Source organism: Pseudopipra pipra, chromosome W (genome assembly GCF_036250125.1).
Source record: "Pseudopipra pipra isolate bDixPip1 chromosome W, bDixPip1.hap1, whole genome shotgun sequence".
In the NCBI taxonomy this organism is placed as follows: Eukaryota; Metazoa; Chordata; class Aves; order Passeriformes; family Pipridae; genus Pseudopipra; species Pseudopipra pipra.
In genome coordinates, this window is record NC_087580.1 from 40,337,541 (window position 1) to 40,349,996 (window position 12,456).

At 58.8% G+C, this 12,456-nt stretch overlaps 2 protein-coding genes and 1 long non-coding RNA gene across 4 annotated transcripts in view; 2 read left to right on the forward strand and 1 right to left on the reverse strand.

The window, feature by feature from the left end:
* The window catches only part of LOC135405248 (zinc finger protein 271-like), a 774,083-nt gene that overhangs the window by 513,754 nt on the left and 247,873 nt on the right, over positions 1 to 12,456 (reverse strand). The gene's annotated exons all lie outside the window — the stretch shown is intronic.
* LOC135405670 (uncharacterized) overlaps positions 1 to 12,456 on the forward strand; it is a 215,206-nt gene that overhangs the window by 86,174 nt on the left and 116,576 nt on the right. The gene's annotated exons all lie outside the window — the stretch shown is intronic.
* Positions 1 to 12,456, forward strand: part of LOC135405395 (zinc finger protein 239-like) — a 669,637-nt gene that overhangs the window by 68,046 nt on the left and 589,135 nt on the right. The window lies entirely within an intron of this gene.

Consider the following 12,456-nt stretch of genomic DNA (forward strand, 5'->3'; position numbering starts at 1 on the left):
GTGTCACCCAACAGGGTGGGGTTGGCAAGTGGGAGGCTGCTCCAGGGCTCTGCAAGAGGCCTCGTGCTCTGCTCGGCCCCAGCACTGGCTGGTACCAACACCCCCGGCTGCCCCCGGCCCTGGGCAGCTCTGCTGCCACAGGCTGTGCCCTCACCGTGGCCCTGCAATGGCCCTCCCTGTCCCTCACCCGTGGCCCTGCCCGTGGCCCTGTCCCTTGGCTCTCTCTCTGCCAGCTCAGTGTGGGGCACACGGGATGGGGGTCCCTCCCAAGCCCCCCGGGCAGCCGGCGTAGGCTGGGGGGATGTGAGGGCTGGGCCTGCTCAGCACAGCCCCGGCCTCGTGCCCAGCGCCTCTTTCCTGACCCACACAAGACCTTCCCGGCCCCCCCAGGGCTCCCCTGCTGCTGCCTCTGCTCCTGGCCCTGCCTTTGCTGCTCCCTTGCCTGGGGCAGCAGCTGCAGGGGGGGATGGCAGCAGCTTCAGCTCCACGGCACTTCCTGGGGGGAGCTCAGCCCGGGGGGGACGGGCAGGGACCTGATGGGGATGGACAGGGGCCCAGCAGGGACAGACAGGGCCTGCAGGGGAAGGCACAGGGACAACCTGGCCCCCCACACTGCCAGGGCTGTCTCTGCTCCTCCTTGCAGGCTCCGTGGCCAGGCACAGTTTGTGTTCCTGGGTGCCCACCATCTCAGCACTTGGAGACGCTCAAATCAGCACCCGCAGCTCTGCAGCAAAGCCCCAGCTCACCTGGCACACAGGGGATGGACACAGCACCTTCTCAGGGATGGGCACTCACAGCTTCTCCTTGGCACTCACGGGGTTGTCCTTCCTCAGCAGCACCTCTGCCTTGCACTTATTCTCAGCCTCACCTCAGGGCCTGGGCTCAAGGACAGGAACCTGCAGGGAGGGGACATCAGGTGCAAGCTGAGGGCTGCCTGCTTGCACTGGCCTCTGGGCTTCTTTCTCCTGGAACCACTGCAGAACTTATCCTGCTTTTCTAACACTACGCATTTACAGACTAACCTTGGAGATAGATATGCACAGACATCTCTGTGAATAGAGCCTCAAGCATGTGCTGCCATAGGAATGGGAATAAGAGAATCACAGAATCAGCTGGGTTGGAAAAGACCTCAGAGATCAAGTCCAACCCTTGATCCAACCCCGCTGTGCTTCCCAGACCATGGCACTGAGGCCACATCCACTCTCACCTTCAACACCTCCAGGGACGCTGACTCCACCCCCTCCCTGCCCAGCCCATTCCAAGGCCTGATGACTCTCTGGGGAAAAAATTGCTTCCTAATATCCAACCTAAACCTCCCCTGGCACAGCTCAAGACCCAGCCCTCTTGTCCTACTGCTGCTTCCTGGCAGAACAGCCCCACCCCCACCTGGCCACAACCTCCTGGCAGGGACTTGCAGACAGTCAGGAGGTCTCCCCTGAGCCTCCTCTTCTCCAGCCTCAACACCCCCAGCTCCCTCAGCCTCTCCTCACACCACTTGTGCTCCACTCCCTTCCCCAGCCTCGCTGCTCTTCTCTGCTCCTGCTCCAGCCCCTCCAGGGCCTTCCTCAACTCAGGGGCCCAGAGCTGGACACAGCACTCCAGGGGTGGCCTCACCAGCGCTCAGTCCAGCCCAACAATCACTTCCTTGCTCCTGCTGACACACTCTTCCTCAGCCAGGTCCCTCTGCAGAGCCCTCCTGCCTTCCAGCACATCAACACACCCCCAGCTTGGTGTCACCTGCACATTTGCTGATGAAATGCCTGGTTCTGCAGCAGCTGCAGATGCTCAAGGGGCACCAGGACCAACTCAGGGGCCTGGGGGTCCTGGGGGGCTTTGGGGTGTGGGAGGGTCTTGGGGGAGCTGGGGAGGGGCTTTGGGGATTGGGGGTACAAACCAGGACAGACCAGTACCTCCTCACTGCTCCCCAGATCTCTCCTGGAGCTGGGCCACATTGTCATGGGACACCTGAGCCCCCCCCAGTGCCCTCCCAGTACAGCCCAGTGCCCCCAGTACAGCCCACTGTGTTCCTGTCCCACGGTGCCAGGTAATCCCTCTTTGGGGGGGGTTGGAAGGGATTTGAGAGGGGGGCTGAGGGAGACTTGGGGGGATTGGGAGGGGTTGGATGGGGCTTTGGGGGTTTTGGGGGGCTTTGGGTGCATTTAGGGGAGTTAAAAGCGGTCTTGTGGACACTGGGGGTCAAAGGGATATGTGGGGGGAGGGGATTAAAGGGAAAAAGGGGGGTTAGGGGACATTTAGGGGGGTTAATGGGGGTGGGGGGTGGGAGGAAGGGAAGCACCACAAGCAGGTGAGTCCAGAGACCACCCTGGTGTCCCCAAGACCCTCTTGGTGTCCCTAATTCCCCCCCTTGACACCCCAAGACTTCCCTGGTGTCACCAATGTCCCCAGGGCCTCCCCATGGCCCCAATTCCCCCCTTGACACCCCCAATTCCACTGTCCCCAAACCCCATCCCTGATGTCCCCAACCCTCCATCTCACTCCAGGAGCCCCCCCTGGACCCTCTGACCCCAAAAATGTCCCCTCTTCCCCCACGCTCACAGAAAGGCCCAGGGCATCTGGGGACACGTTGGGGACAGCTGGGGGTCTTTGGGGGACACTGGGTGATTACTGGGGGATAGTGGGACACACTGGGGGGAACCAGGGGGAACTGGGAGGGACTGCGGGGTTTCTGAGGAACACTGGGAGGGCACTGGGAGGGACTGGGGAGTTACTGGGAGATTACCAGGACACACGGGGGGACACTGGGAGGCTACTGGGCCATACTGGGGGTTACTGGGTGTTCACTGGAGGATCACTGGGCCATCCTGGGGGGCAGTGGGAGGTCACTGAGATACAGTGGCTGGTCACTGAGGGGGTTACTGGGCCGTACTGAGGGGCACTGAGAGGTCACTGGGCTATACTGGGGGCACTGGGATCCCCTTACCCGAATGTGGTACATCTACCCCCCGGACTTTGGGGGGCACCCCCACGACCCCTCACCTGTGGGCTGGAAGATCTCCTGAACCCCACTGCTGGGCGTTAGGGGATCCCCGGGCGCCCCTCCCTGTGGAGTCTCTGTGTGCTGAGTGTTGGGGGTCTCTGGGGTTCGGGGAGGGCATAAGGAACCCGTTTCCCTGGGGTCGGTCCACCGGGCCGGCAGGGGCGCTGTGGGGGGACGAGTAATGGCGGGTTGCGCGGAACCCCACGGGAGTTGTAGTTCCCTCATGAGGGCTTCGCCGGCGTGCCTGCGCAGTGCAGCCAGGGCGGTGGCAGAGGCTCCCCGCGGGGAGGGCCGCGGCTTCCAGGCCCCGCACTCTAACCCTCGGGAACCCCCGAACCCCTCGGCTAAACCCTCCCGAGCCCTCCAGCCTTTCCACCCACAGCCGCGCTCCCCGCAGCCCCGAGCGGATCCCCAGAATCGCGCTCTCCGAGCGCAGCCTCACCTCCGCCGCTACCGCTGCCCCGCAGACAACATGGCGCTCTGCGCACGCCCCGCCTCTCGAGCCCCCGCCGCAGCCAATCAGCGCTCGGCCCGTCCCCGCCCCGTCCCTGCCGGCCCCGCCCTGTCGGGTGAGCGGGGCGGGCACGGCGGGAAAGCGGCGGGGGGGAAAGAGCGGGGGGGACCCCAAAGGGAGCGCGAGGGGCGGGGGGTCACCCCCAAAGGGGGCTGGGGGGAGCCGGGCTTTGAAGGGACGGTGGGAAAGGGGGAGAAAGCCAACTCTGGAGAACTCTCTCGTCAGAGATAAGTTGTGCTGCCAAAGAAAACGCTGACTCCAGAGGTGCCCGAGCGGCGGCAGAGCCGGCGGGGGTGGGGGAGGCAGCGAATCTGGTTGATTCCATGGAGTTCTGGGGAGTCACAGTGGCTTCTTGGTTCCATGAGGCTTCACAGTGTCACCACGGCCCCTTGGCTCCGTGAGATTCCACAGTGTCCCTGCATTCCTTTGGTTCCATGGGGTCTTGCAGTGTCCCAGTGCCACTTGATTGCAGGAGCTTACACAGAATCCCACTGGGCCCTTGATTCCAGGAGGTTCCACTGTGTCCCAGGGTCCCTTGGATTCCAGGAGGCCCGGCAGTGTCACAGTGGCCCCTTGACTCAAGGAGATTGCCCTGAGTCACAATGGCCCATTAAATTCAGGAGGTTCTGCAGTTTCCCAGGGTTTCTTTGTTTCCATGAGACCCTGCAGTGTCACGATGGCCCCTTGGTTCCATGAGGTTCCAACATGATTCAGCATTCCTGAGACCCTGTATTGTCATAGTGGCCCTTCTTATCCCATGAGCTTCCAAAATGTCTCACGGTTCCTTCTGTTCCATGAGGCCCCGGATGCCACAGTGGCCCCGTGGTTCCAGGAGATTCCATAGTGTCCCTGTGTTCCTTTGGATCCATAAGTCCTTGTAGTGACACAATGGCCCCTTGGTTCCAGGAGGTTCCAGAGCATCAGGATGGCCCCTTGTTTCCATGTGGTTCTCCAGTGTTACAATGGTCCCTGGATTTCCTGAGGCTCCACTGAATCCCAGGTTCCTTTGGTCCCCGTGTCCCAAGAGGTTCCTTTGATTCCAGGAGGCTGCAGTGTCTGTGGATCCCTTCAGCTCCAGAATGCCCAGCCGTGTCAGGACCACTCCAGAGTGATCCCTGGAGTCCCTGGGGTTGCTCAGGGTCAGAATGGTGCCTTGACTGCACCAGGTTCCCCAGGGTCCTCCTCTCAGGGCCCCTGAGAGTGACTCTCAGCTGGGGCAGCTCTCAGGGCTGTGCACAGATGGCTCCCCTGACTCTTGGTGCCCGAGGCTGCTGCTGCTGCCTGGCAGGGCTGGGACAGAGGTGACCTGGCAGCCCCTTGCCAGCCCTGGGCCCCCTTTGGATCCTGAGGCACAGCTGAGTCCTGCCAGCATTGCCAGCCCTTGTGTCCTTGTGTGCCACAGGCTGAGCAGATCCAGGTCACCTCCCATTCCTCTGCCAACCCCCTGGGCCTGCTCTGGGCCCTGCAGGTCCTTGCCCTGCTCCCAAGGGCTGTGGGGGTGCTGAATGGTCAGGGCTTGGGCTTTAGAGCTCATGGTCGGGATTAGGCAGAAGCTTAGGGAGGTTTGGTGTTCTGCTGGCCCAACCCTGCACAATCCCACTCTCAACTGGGCACTGGCATTTGCTTTGCCAGGGCGTTTCTTGAGCACATTCCTGAGGGTGACTTGGGTGTGTGCAGCAGAGAACAGAGAAAGCCAGCGCCCAGGCAGCTGCTGCCATGTGGGCACAAGCTCTGCTGCCCAGGAGGGTCCCGTAGTGCAGGGGTTTGCAGATGGCAACGTAGCAGTCGTAGTACATGATGGTGAGGAGGGAAAACTCTGTTCCAAGGAAGAACAGCAGAAAGACCTGGGCAGCACATCCCTGGTAGGAGATGTGCCTGGTGTCCCAGAGGGAATTGTGCATGGCTTTGGGGACAGTGGTGCAGATGCAGCCCAGGTCTGTGAGGGAGAGGTTGAGCAGGAAGAAGCCAATGGGGGTGTGCAGGTGGTGGTCACAGGCTACGGCGCTGAGGATGAGGCCGTTGGCCAGGAGGGCAGCCAGGGAGATGGCCAGGAAGAGCCAGAAGTGCAGAAGCTGCAGCTCCTGCCTGTCTGCAAATGCCGGGAGGAGGAACTGGGGCATGGAGCTCCTGTTGGGCATTTGCTGTTTCATGGCAGAGGGTCGTGTTAAAAATAGAATCTGAGATTCAGAAAAGGAAGAAGAGACCTTTCTGAGCAAAGCTGCCCCATTTTTCCTAGAAATAAACTGAAACTGAAATACATTTCCTTTCTCTAGGTTGTGCTGGCTGAGGGTGGTGTGAGGAGCAGGAGCTCTGGCCATGTGCTGTGTAGAACTCAGCTTTGCTCTGCTGTAGTGGGGGCATGGAGCTGGTTTGTGACAGACACAGGGGATGTCAGATGTAACCCACCTTCTATGGAAAAATTCATTTTAATTACTCACAACTCTAAGGAGTGAGGTCTACAGAACAGAGGCTTAGCATGTCCTCAAAATAGTATTTGGGGTTTTTTTATTTTCCACCATCATCGCTTCAGGGGCTCAAATCTTCATTGTTGTGTTGTTATTGTGGTAGATGTTCATCTGAGGCTTTGAAAGCCTCAGTTTTATGACTGAGAGTGTGAAGAGACAGGCAAAAGGGCTCAGCTCTCCGAGGCTTGGTGCAGAGCCAGGAAAGCAGCAGTGTCCCTCAGGCAGTTCCCCATCTGCCCTGTGTTTCAACTTGTGCTGCCTTGAAGGTGAATTCACACACAGATTAATGTTTAAAAACACCACTTCTCTTGATGAGAGAAGAGCTGTGTGAAATCTCCTCTGTGCCAGCCCAGAGGCACAGCTCTGATGGACAATTCAGGACACAAGCCCTCCAGGAGAGAAGGGCTGGGATGGGAGAGTGCCAACCCCCAAGGGAAGGCTCAGCACTGCCCAGGACCCTGTCTGATTTCTGAGAGTCCTTGAATTATTCATCTCTGAGAGTAAAAGACTTTGCATTTAAGTGCTTCTTCCTAAACTGAGAACAATTTCTATGTCCCAGTGCCTACCCAAAACCCCTGACTTTGTGTGCTTCGTCAAATCCTCCCTGTTAAATATCTTGTAGTGATCTGGAGCTGTGAGCAGGTCTGACCCTGCAACACCATGGCATCAAAAGGATCCTGCCCTCACCTACAAGGGATTTCTCCTTGCCCACAGCCCTTGTGCCCCAGCCCTGGGAGCAGCTCCCCAGGTTGGCTGAGAGCTGCCCCTGGTAGGCAGCAGAGTCCCTGCCCAGCACAGCACCCTGGGCTGCAGGACCCTGCTCTGCCCCACAGCCCTGGGCACCCCTGGCTGCACCCCCGGCTTCACAGCTCTACCAAAGTGCCCCAAACAGCCCCTGCTCACCCATCCCATCAGCTGGGGCTGGGCCAGCTTTAGGAGATGCCTCCAGGAGCTGCCCCTGCACTGCCCTGCAGCCACAGACTCACCATATGCAGCCCTGCCAAGATTCCTCCTGCAGGGAGCTCTCAGCCATCCTGCCAGTGCTGAGCCCCTTGAAGCTGTGTCTGTGCCCTGCTGGTGTCCCTGAGCTGCCCTGGCAGTGCCCCCAGCCCTGCTGGGCTGTGCAGAGGAGTTGCTCCTGGGCAGAGCTGTCTCTCTGCAGCGCTGCCCGCTTGCCAGGAGCTCCCTGTGTACCAGGAGCCTGGCCTAGCTCAGCAGCACAGAAACAGCCCCAGGCATTTCATGACCCTTGAGGGCTTTGGGGATGAGTCCCTGAACATCAGACTTTGAGGAGAGTTGCAGAAACCTCTTGATAAACCAAAGTTTGATTCAAAACCCAAAGTTTGGGACCCAACAGAGAAAACATCCCCAGGGTCTTGTTAGAGCACAAACCTGGAAACTGTCATGACAGGTCACAGAATCACAGAATCATCAAGGTTGGAAGAGACCTTCAAGATCTTCTAATCCAACTGTCAACCCAGCACCACAAGAATCACCCCTAAACTCCATCCCTAAGTGCCACATCCAGATGCCACCTGAACACTTCCAGAGACTCCACCACCTCCCTGGACTACTTGTTCCAAAGCCTGAACACTCTCTCAGTGGAAAAAGAGTTTTTTCATATCTAATATGAACCTTGCCCAACACAATTTCAAGCGATTCCCTATCAACCTTTCACTAAAGGCTTAGTAGAAGAGACCAACCCCTGCCCCAATTAAAACCTCCTTTCAGGTCATTGCAGAGAGCAATGAGGTCCCCCCTGAGCCTCCCCTTCTCCAGACTCAACAAGCCCAGTTTCCTCAGCCATTCCTCAGCACATGTGTTTTCCAGACCCATCCCCAGCTCCGTTCCCTTCTCTGGACACGCTCCAGCCCCTCAAGGGCCTTTTGGCAATGAGGGGCCAGAACTGGACACAGCAATCCAGGTGGGGCCTCCCCAGTGCCCAGCACAGAGGGGCAATCAGTTCTCTGCTCCTGCTGGCCACACTCTTCTCCACAAAGGCCACGATGCCCTTGGCCTTCTTGCCCCCCTGGGCACACTCTGCCTCATATCCAGCCCCTGTCAAGCAGCACCTCCAAGTCCCTTCCTGCTGAGCAGCTCTCCAGCCCCTCTGCCCCCAGCCTGGAGCGTTCCAGGGGCTTGTTGGGACCCAAGGGCAGGCCCTGACACTTGGCCTTCTTGATCCAGCCTGTCCAGATCCCTCTGCAGAGCCTTCCTGCCCTCCAGCACATCCACACTCACACCCAACGTGGTGTTGTCCACGACTTTCCTGAGGAGGCACTCGATCCCCTGGCCCAGATCACCCATAATGATGTTAAACAGGAGCAGCCCCAACCCTGAGCCCTTGGGAACCCCAGTAGCGACTGGCCCCACCTGGATTTCCTTCCATTCCCCACCACTCCCTGAGCCATCAGCCAGTTTGTCACCCAGCAAACAGTTCCCCTGGGCAAGCCATGAGCAGCCAGTTTGTGCAGGAGATGCTGGAGGAGATGGTGCCAAAGGCTTTCTGGAATTCCACAGAGACACATCCTAGCCTTTCCCTCAGCTGCTGAGCGGGTCCTTTGTCAGAGAAGGAGATGAAGTTGGTCAGGCAGGACCTGCCTTTCCCAACCCCACACTGGCTGGGCTTGATCCCCTGGTTGTCCTGCCCCTGCCATGGGATGGCACTGAGGAGGATCTGCTGCATGGACTTCCCTGGTCCTGAGGCCAATGGGACAGGCCAGGAGTTGCCCAGATCCTCCTTTTGGCCCCTCCTGTGCATGGGCATCCCATGTGCTTGTTGCCAGTCAGCTGGGACTTGTGCAGTTGTGCAGCACTGCTGGGGAATGAGTGAGAGTGGCTTGGCCAGCTCTTTCTCCAGCTCCCTCAGGACTCTTGGCTGCATCCCGTGTGGGCCCAGGCACTTGGGGGGGTCTCACTGGCAGAGCAGGTCACTGACCATTTCCTCCTGCATTGTGGGGGCTTCACTCAGCTCCCCATCACCAGCTTCCAGCCAAAGCCTGCCTGCCAGGTGTCCAAGGGGTCAGTTCTGCTGCCCCCTCCTTCCTTCCCCCACAATGGAAAACTCCCTCATTTTGGGTCCCTGTGCCCCAGATGGCTCCAACCACCACCTCACCCACCAGTCCCAGAATCATGGGATGCTTTGGCTTGGGAGGGGCCTTGAAGAGCATCTCAGCACCGTCAGACTCAAGAATTCCTTCCTACTATCTCCTCCAACCCTTCCCTTGGTCCATGTGAAGCCACTGCCCCTTGTCCTGTCACTCCAGACCCTTGTCCAAAGTCTCTCTCCATCTTTCTTGTTGGCTCCCTTCAGGCACTGGAAGGCCACAATTAGATCACCCCAAAGCCTTCTCTTCTCCAGGCTGAACAATCCCAGTTTTCTCAGCCCCGAAATATTTCTGAACCTCCCAGAATCCAGGGGCCATTGTGACCCTGCAGAACCTCCTGCATTCAAGTGGTCCTTGTGAAACTGCAGGGCCTCCTGGAACCCAAGGATTCCTGGAACACTGCAGAGCTCACGGAACCAAGGGGCCACTGTCCCACTATAGCTCCTTCTGAAGCACGAGGGACCCTGAGACAATGTGAAATCTCTGAGAATCCAAAGGGCATTTTGGGGTCTGCAGGGCCTCATGGAACTAAAGGACCCTTTGGAGACTGTGGAAGCTCATGGAATTAAGGGCCCATTGTGACCCTGCAGGGCCTTATGGCCCCAAAGGGACCCTGTTCCACTGCGGACCCTCATGGAACAAAAGGAACACCAAGACACTGCAAAACCTTGTGCAATCAGGAGGCCATTAGGACACTGCAGGGCCTCATGGAACCACGGGGTTATTGGGACACTGCGAAAACTCCTGGAATCAAGGGGCCATTGGGACACTACGGAGCCTCAGTGAAATTCCTCGGGGGGGGGGGGTAACAAGGGGGGTAGGAGGGTCTCCTGGACCCCCAAAAACCCCACTCAGAGATGGGGGTTGTCTCCAAGGAACCTCCGAAGGTGAGGGTGTTGTGCCCACCATGGTCAACCCAACCTTGGCCAACCCAACCATGGCCAAGTCTTCATGGCCAACTCTTCATGGTCAACCCAACACAGGAGGCATTAAAATGGACCGGGGGGGCCAAAATTGGGGTGGGGGGACCCCTGAATCCCCCAAAACCCACCTAGAGATGGGGGGTGTCCCCAAGGAACCCCCAAATGTGGGGAGGGTTGTACTCACCATGGTCAACCCAACCATGGCCAACTCTTCGTGGTCAAAATGGCCAACCCAACTTGGGGTGTTGAGAGGGGTCAAAATTGGGGTGAGAAAGATGGATTTTTTGGGAGAGAAGATGGAATTTGGGAAGAAAGGGGAATTTTTAGGGAAAAAGGTAGAATTTTAGGTGGAACAGGTGGATTTTTCAGGGGAAAAGGTGGATTTTTAGGTGGAAAAGGTGGATTTTTCAGGGAAAAGGTGGATTTTTGGTGGGAAAGGTGGATTTTTGGTGGGAAAGATGGATTTTTGGTGGGAAAGGTGGGGGTTTTTGGGGAAAAATATGCTTTTTTTGATGGGAAAGCTGCTTTTTTTGGTGGGAAAGCTGCTTTTTTTGTGGAAAAGCAGCTCTTTTTTGGTGGAAAAGCTCCTTTTTTTGTGGAAAATCTCCCTTTTTTGTAAAAAAGTTCCTTTTTTAGTGGAAAACCTGCTTTTTTTTGGAAAAGCTGCTTTTTTTAACGGGCAAACTGCTTTTCTCCACTGCAAGGCGAGCTTTCCTTGAATAAACTGATTTTGGGGAGGAGAGAAAACCCCCTTTTTTGGGGTGAAAACCCACTTTTTCATCATTATTTTTGTCATAAACCACCCCTTTTTTTTTTTTTGGACAAACCTGCCATTTTGGGGTGGAAAACCTGATTTCCCTGAGGGTTTTTTGCAGGGGGCTTCACCACCTTGAGGTCCCTCCGCTCAAGGAAGCTGCACATTTTGGGTTTCTGGGCCAGCACCACCTGCATGAGCTCCCAAAGCATCTTCTTCTTGTCCTTGTCGGCAGTGGCCAGGTACCATTTCTGCAGCCTCAGCTTCCCTTGGCGGCTGAACAGCAGCATGAACCGCATCTGGGGGGGGGGTGTCATTGGGGGGCTTGGGAAGGGGATTCGGGTGGGGTTGGGGGGTGTATGTGGGGTTTGGGGGGGTTTTGGGGTCACAGAGTGGGGGGTTCTGCAGCCTCAGCTTCCCTTGGCAGCTGAACAGCAGCATGAACCGCATCTGGGGGGGTCGAGGGGGTCACCGGGGGGTTGGGGAGGGGGTTGGGGGGATTTTGGAGGGTTTTTGGGGTCACAGAGTGGGGGGGTTCTGCAGCCTCAGCTTCCTTGGTGGAAGGAACTGCATTTGGGGAGTTGCGGGGGGGTCACTGGGGGGCTTGGGGAGGGGGTTTGGGGAGAGTTTGGGGGGGTTTGGAGGGGTTTAGAGGGGTTGGGGGGGGTTAGGGTCAGGGAGTGGGGGGGTCTAAGTGGGTGAGAAGCTGAAGAGCAGCAGGAACCACATCTGGGGGGGCCAGGGGGGTCACTCGGGGGGCTTGGGAGGGTCACTGGGGGACAGGAGGTGGGTTTGGTCATGGCGGGGGACACGGGGGGGATCCCTGTGGGGTTTGGAGGTTTCATGGGGGGGTCCCCGTGGATTTTGGGGGAGCCATGGAGGGATCAGGAAATGGGAGGAGGGTCCCTGTGGGGTTTGGGGGCGAGGGGGGCCATGGGGGGAGGTCAAGGAATGGGGGGAAGGTCCCTGTGGGTTTTGGGGGGGTGTCCAGGAGGGGTGTCAGTCATGGGGGGGTCCCTTGGGGGTTGGGGGCTCACGAGGGGACACGGGGGGGTCCCTGTGGGGTTTGGAGGTTTCATGGGGGGGGCCATGGGGGCTTTGGGGGGGCCATGGGGGGGCTCAGGGAATGGGGGGAGGGTTCCTGGGGGGTTGGGGGGGGTGTAAATCACGATCGGTCACGTGGGGCCATGGGAACCCGAGCCCAGCTCCGGGTCAGGAGGTCAAAGGTCGCACCCCGGGTCATGATCATGCCTCGTCGTCACGTGACTTCCCCCTCCGAAATTCTCCCCCCGGAGCCCCCCCCAACTCACCATAGCGCCGTGTCCCGGGGGCGGGGCCTCGGCCGGGGCCGTGGCCGGGGGTCGGGGGGGGGTTCCGGGAGGGTCCCGGGAGGCTCCGGGGGGGGGTGGTCGGACAGGGCCGCTCCGGCAGAGCCGCGCCGGGGCCACCGCCTCCGGGTGTGACGTCACCGCGCACAGCGCGCCGCTTCCGGTTAAGGACGGGGGGAGGGGCCCGGCGGGCTTGTTGTCATGGAAACGCTGAAGGGGCGCGGTTTGTAGGCAGTGGCAACGATGGGGGGAGTGGCCTGTGGCCAAGTGAATAGGATGGGGCCTCTCGTAAAAGGGGGCGTGGGCTGTCAACAAGAGAATGGAAAGGGAGGCATGGCCTGTCGCTATGGCAACAGGAGGAGGTGTG